Source organism: Triticum dicoccoides, chromosome 7B (genome assembly GCF_002162155.2).
Source record: "Triticum dicoccoides isolate Atlit2015 ecotype Zavitan chromosome 7B, WEW_v2.0, whole genome shotgun sequence".
NCBI classification, from domain to species: Eukaryota; Viridiplantae; Streptophyta; class Magnoliopsida; order Poales; family Poaceae; genus Triticum; species Triticum dicoccoides.
Window position 1 is genome coordinate 613,251,634 of NC_041393.1, and position 7,159 is coordinate 613,258,792.

A 7,159-nucleotide genomic window follows, 5' to 3' on the forward strand; every position below is an offset into this window, starting at 1 on the left:
TTTCCCGCCCTCCCACCCTTTTTCTTCGCGGAGTATGAGTCTCTTTCGGCCATCAATTTCATTTGTGTGGAGCCTCTTCAGCCTTTCGTCAATTATTTCAACCGGTGAATTCTCGTTTCATTCGACATTCTTCATCTTTTTTCCGGTGGATTCAAGTCAAGTTTTTCGGTGTTGATCGCATTCTTTTCCATGGATCAAGTGTTTTCCCTGCTTGTTCGCCTCTTGCCAGTTTATCCTTCCGTAGTGCTCAAGACATCTCAGGAGATTCGTCTGTGTTCCAATTAATTCGAGGTTGTCACCTCATTCAAATATTTCAATTGTTCCGGTGCATCATCTATCTGTTCAATAATCCTTTTCAACGGTGTATTCTCTTCAGTTAAGATCCTTTGCGATATGTCACTTCTAAATCCTTTTTCAAGAAGAATAAGTAGTATGCAAAAATCCATTGCTTGTCATCAATTTAATTTGATGAAGGATAAGCATACAATAAATCTTATTCTTATTTCATCACAGTGAGTAATCCCTTCCTTCGTAGTTTATTCCTGTTGAATAAATTCTAGTTCAAGTGTTTTCATCTTTTCTTTTCCGGAGTTCAAATTTCCACGGCCATTTCGTCGGAACCTCCATCTAAATCATCGCAAGGCTCATCTTATTCTTTCATCCATCATCCTATCTCATCATCCTTTTGTTACCAGAGTTCTTCATGGTGGTTCTTCATGATTTAATCTTTTCTTCAAGAGTTCATCAAGATTTTGTTGGTGGAGTTCAAGTATCTTTTCTTCTCATCTCGAAGTGTAATTAATTCTCCTTATTCTTTTGAAGTGGAGTTTTGCATTTCTTCGTTCTTCTCAGCTATCCAATCATTTCCGTTTGTGGTCGGTGATCACCTCAGAATCTTGAGATGTTATCCATAGGTCCACAACAAGCTTATTCTTTTCGTTGTTGATTTTCTCGACAACTCCGTTCAACCGTTCCTTCTAAGTTCTTTTCATTCCATTCTTTTAAGTCTTCCGGAGGTTTTGTGTTGTTCATCAAGTCAAGTATCGTTCCATCTTCTCTAGTTCATGTTCCTTTTCCTCCATGTTTCAGCCGGAGTGCTGCCTAAATCCTTTTCAGTCTTATTCGTTTCTTATCTCGTTCTAACCGGAGTGGTTTCATAGTCTATCTGATTCCGTGAGCTTTCGATTCTCGTCATTCTCATCGTTCCTCTCTTCTTTTCGAGTGCTCTCGATTCCTTGCTTCTTCTCTGAGTTCTTGTTTCACCTCATCCCTTTTATCTCCCGTCTCGGTCCTAAGATCTCGGGATGAGATCTCTTGTTAGTGGAGGAGTGTTGTAACGCCCCGGATCCGATGCGCCAGGTGTCTGCCAGTTATTTGCCGTCGTTGCCATGTCATTTGCTTGCGTGTTGCATTTTATCATGTCATCATGTGCATATCATTTTGCATACGTGTTCGTATCATGCATCCGAGCATTTTCCCCGTTGTCCGTTTCGCAATCCGGCACTCCTATGCCCTCCGGCGTCTCCCTTTTGTCTCTCGTTGTGAGCGGGTGTTAAACTTTCTCGGAATGGCCCGAGGTTTGCCAAGCGGCCTTGGTATACCACCGGTAGACCGCCTGTCAAGTTTCGTGCCATTTGGAGTCCGTTTGATATTCCAACGGTTAACCGGGTAACCGCAAAAGCCTCTCTCTCTTTGCAGCCCAACACCCCTTCCAAAGTGGCCCAAAACCCAGCAAACTCCCCTCCATGCTCTCGGTCGTTCGATCACGATCGCGCGGCCGAAAACCACTCCTCATTTGGACTCTCCTAGCTCCTTCTACCTATAAAAAGGCATCCCCCGTCCAAATTCGCAGACGAAACCATAAATTTCCTCCCTCTTCGCGCCGGACACGTCCGCCCCCGGACGGACACGTCCGCCGCCGCGCCCGCAGCCAACCCTCGCGCGCCACATGGCCTCCCGCTGCCGGCCCGCGCCGCCGGCCCGCGGAGCCCATCGGGGGCCCGCGCGGGCCCGATCCGCGCCGCCGCCGCCCGAGCGCTCCTCCGCCAGAGGTACTCCGGGAGAATGAAAAGTAGAGAGGTTGAGCCAACAATGAAAAGAATTTGAAATCGATCTTGGAAAGGCATCTGGCTGATGAAATTCATTCTTATGTCAGACTCCGAAAAAAATTTGGGAATAACTCCGGGAAATTAGAAGAGTCAGGTAAGATCCTGGGAAAAGACTTAAAAGAATGGAATGAAAAGAACTTAGAAGGAAGGGTTGAACGGAGTTGTCGAGAAAATCAACAACGAAAAGAATAAGCTTGTTGTGGACCTATGGATAACATCTCAAGATTCTGAGGTGATCACCGACCACAAACGGAAATGATTGGATAGCTGAGAAGAACGAAGAAATGCAAAACTCCACTTCAAAAGAATAAGGAGAATTAATTACACTTCAAGATGAGAAGAAAAGATACTTGAACTCCACCAACAAAATCTTGATGAACTCTTGAAGAAAAGATTAAATCATGAAGAACCACCATGAAGAACTCTGGCAACAAAAGGATGATGAGATAGGATGATGGATGAAAGAATAAGATGAGCCTTGCGATGATTTAGATGGAGGTTCCGACGAAATGGCCGTGGAAATTTGAACTCCGGAAAAGAAAAGATGAAAACACTTGAACTAGAATTTATTCAACAGGAATAAACTACGAAGGAAGGGATTACTCACTGTGATGAAATAAGAATAAGATTTATTGTATGCTTATCCTTCATCAAATTAAATTGATGACAAGCAATGGATTTTTGCATACTACTTATTCTTCTTGAAAAAGGATTTAGAAGTGACATATCGCAAACTTGAGAAGGTCTTCATGAACCACCGGTAGGATTGAAAAGAACGAATGAATTAATATGATAATCAAAGAAAAATAATCTTGAATGAACCGCCGTAAGAATTGGAAAACGACTGATGAAAGAGAATGAATCACCGGGATAATTGGATAACGGTAGCTGAAATGTGAGGACGAACAATTCTTCTGGAACGATGGCCTCCGGTGAAAAGAAATGGAAAAACAACTCGTGACATACTCCGGATGGTTGAGAAAAGGAATATCTGACAAATGGAATAATTCGAGAGGATGATATGAAGATAGAACCACGAATGTCCGGGAGAACGGACAAGATTTTAGAGGGAAAAAAACTCTTCTTCGATCTTCAAATGTCGACGAGAAACAACACCAAAATAACTGAGGTACTCCGGGAGAATGAAAAGTAGAGAGGTTGAGCCAACAATGAAAATAATTTGAAATCGATCTTGGAAAGGCATCTGACTGATGAAATTCATTCTTATGTCAGACTCCGAAAAGAATTTGGGAATAACTCCGGGAAATTAGAAGAGTCAGGTAAAATCATGAAGAACCACCATGGAGAACTCTGGTAACAAAAGGATGATGAGATAGGATGATGGATGAAAGAATAAGATGAGCCTTGCGATGATTTAGATGGAGGTTCCGACGAAATGGCCGTGGAAATTTGAACTCCGGAAAAGAAAAGATGAAAACACTTGAACTAGAATTTATTCAACAGGAATAAACTACGAAGGAAGGGATTACTCACTGTGATGAAATAAGAATAAGATTTATTGTATGCTTATCCTTCATCAAATTAAATTGATGACAAGCAATGGATTTTTGCATACTACTTATTCTTCTTGAAAAAGGATTTAGAAGTGACATATCGCAAAGGATCTTACCTGACATATCGTATGTTAGCCACTATACTTGCTTAGTCGCTGCTGCAGCCTCACCACTTTACCCCTTCCTTTCCCTTTAAGCTTTGCTAGTCTTGATACCCATGGTAATGGGATTGCTGAGTCCTCGTGGCTCACTGATTACTACAACAACAGTTGCAGGTACAGGTTATGCGATGATCATGATGCGAGAGCGATGCTTGCTTGTTTGGAGTTCTTCTTCTGCTTCTTCTTCGATCAGGGGATAGGTTCCAGGTCGGCAGCCTGGGCTAGCAGGGTGGATGTCGTTTGAGCTTCTGTTTGTGTTTCATCCGTGGTCGGATGGTGCTCTTATGTATTATGATGTTGTATTCGTGTGGCATTGTTTGCCTCTTGTATGTATCCCCATCTATTATGTAATGTTGATGTAATGATATCCACCTTGCAAAAGCATTTCAATATGCGGGTCTATCCTTGGTGGGACCTTCGAGTTCCTTTTGGATAGGGTCGCATATTGGGCGTGACAACTTGTTAACTGTCTTGGTGGTCGACTGGAATCTCATTGTCGAGTGACTGCAGCACCGACATATGTTATTCAGCTCCCAGATGATGATGATGAGGAGCCTCCAAAGAACACACGAGGAAGAGGCAAGGGCTCGACCACTTCACGGAACCTCACCAGGAGAGTGCCTTGAAGCCGGACGTCTCACCCGTCGACTGAACCTATGGTCTAGGAACTTGGTGCTTCATCATGAACTGCCGTTACTTTTGTTGTCCCTTTGTCAACTGCCCAGCCTCCAATGTCGACTGCTCAAACTTCTGACCCTCCTGGTGCATCACCGGCTCCAGCGCCGACTGAGTTCACTCTGCATCATGTCCCGGAGGACCAAACAGGAGCTGCTAAGGAATCAATGATCCAAGCTGGCCTGATGATGGAGCGACTAAAGGTGGTGTACGAGTCAAGCAAGGCAGCATACGACGCTAGTTCTGCTCTGCAGGCCAATGTCCGAGTAAGTATGATTGTAAGTTGATTTCCAATTGGTTTGTCTTTGTCTTGAACCTTGCTCTATTAGGATATGCTATCTGGAACTGTTGCTTTATTACTCGCAAGATGCCCGTAGATGAGCGTTTGGTAACCTTTAATGTGCATCTATCATGAGTCTGTGCCTTGAATCTTTACACCCACTGGGTGTTTTCATTTGTTGTGTAGTTTTTCTTCCACTAGTGTCGGTCATGCCATGTCGAGTGGGGTTTTTGGTCCAGTGGGGGCACACTGAGTGCACCCACTGGGTGTAGTCCCCGAGACCTGCGTTGAATGATTGATTCGGCGGGGGTCTTAGAATATGTTTGTTTATCGCTCTTCACTCGATGCGGTCAAGCTGTGCCGAGTGGGTAACTGAACTAGTGGGGCCATGCTAAGTGCACCCACTAGGTGTAGCCCCCGTGACCGCCGTCGACTGCGGGCAGTCGGCGGGGGTGTGAGAACAAGGAGAGTTTTTTTACTTTTCCACTTGGTTCGAATCGGGCCGTACCGAGTGGTCAATTGGTCTAGTGGGGGCACGCTGAGTGCACCCACTGGGTGAAGTCCCTGAGACCGCTGTCAATTGTGGGCAGTTGGCGAGGTTTTGAGAACACCACTTTTTCATAAGAACAATCTGGACTTGATCCTCTCCACTCGGAAGTGGAGGGTCTTTGCTTTTGTCGACCGAATTATCTTTTTCTTGATTCCAGAAATCTTGTGAGATTGGAACCAAATATGCTTCCCTAGAGAAGGAGAAGATCCAACTCCAGCTCGAACTAGAGCATGCGAAGAAGAACCTGAAGGACGCATAGGCTGAAGTGAAGACCATGGGAGGTACTATTCTACTGACTGTAAGCTTTGCAATTTCTTCTTTTCCGTCCTTTGAACCGAGTGATTCCACTCGAACAGATGTGCGTAGTGAAAATCGTCAACTCCAAGCACGATTGAAGAATGTTATTTCTTTAGACACCATGAAGCAGGCGCTGGATAGGAAAGACACCGAACTTGCGGGAGTGCAAAAGGTGACGAGAGAGAAAACTGAAGCAGCTGAGAAGAAGCTTGCTTCAGTCGGCAAACTTGAAAAGGAGAATGAGGCTCTGAAAGCTGCTATTGAGGAGGTGAAGAAGGATGTCGCTCAGCTGAAGGAGGAGAAGGTCATCTTGACGGGCAAGGCGGACCAGCTCACTCGGAAGAGGGACGAGCCTGAGGCTTACTTGGCGGGTCTTACAAAGAAAATGTATATCATGCTCGAAGGTAATCTTTCTCGTCCGAGTGAATCCATCAAACCTCTACACCATACTGCTGCTGACTCGTACGATATTGCTGCTGACTCATACTTTCCCTTCTTGTGAAGAATTCTGTCAGAATTTTGAACAGGAGACCGACCGGATTGAACCAGGACTATACCCCACGAAGTCACTCGTCAAGGATGAAGCTACCATGAAGGTACCGCGACTCGAAGCTCGACTCGACAATGTCTTGGGATATATTGCTCGACTGGCACTGTCAAGGATAGACCAAGAGCTGTGGCCAGAGGAAAAACTTTAGAATGATCTCAAGTCTCTGATGACTCGGCTCAATGACATCCCAAGTCGAGTGCCGGCATGGAAGAAATCAGCTGCTCGATGTGGTGCTGATGAGGCCCTCTCACTTGTCAGAGTCCATTGCAAGGATACCAAAGAAGAGAAGCTGAAGGTTCTCCAAGTGGCAAACACAAAGAAACTCCAATTTGAATCTTCCATGGAGACTTTCATTGAGGCAGTCACTCGCATAGCTGACGGGATCGACTTGGACACTTTCGTCGAGCCAGCGAGCCCTCCTCCTGTCATGTGAAAAACAAACAGTTGATTTATTTGCCTCGGAATGCCGAGTGATCCTGTAATAGTTAAACTGCTTTGGGCTTGACGTATGAATACTTTTGCTTGCGGTTCCAAACTTGAGGGTTTTATCCGAATTGTGCTTTTCTGCTTACAGAATGCTTTATGTGAAGTTTTTTAACTTAGGCGAGACTGATTCGCAGCTAAGCCTCAGAGTGGGAGGATTGCTCTCCACTCGGAGTAGATTTTTAACTTAGGTGAAACTGATTCGCGACTAAGCCCCCGAGTGGGAGGATTGCTGTCCACTCAGAGTAGTTTTTTAACTTAGGCGAAACTGGTTCGCGACTAAGCGCCCGAGTGGGAGGATTGCTCTCCACTCGGAGTCATTTTTTAACTTAGCCGAAATTCGTTCGCGTCTAAGCCCCCGAGTGGGAAGATTGCTCTCCAGTCGGAGTCGTTTTTTAACTTAGGCGAAACTATTTCGCGGCTAAGCTCCCGAGTGGGAGGATTGCTCTCCACTCGGAGTGGTTTTTTAACTTAGGCAAAACTGGTTCGCGGCTAAGCCCCCAAGTAGGTGGATTGCTCTCTACTCGGAGTCATTTTTTAA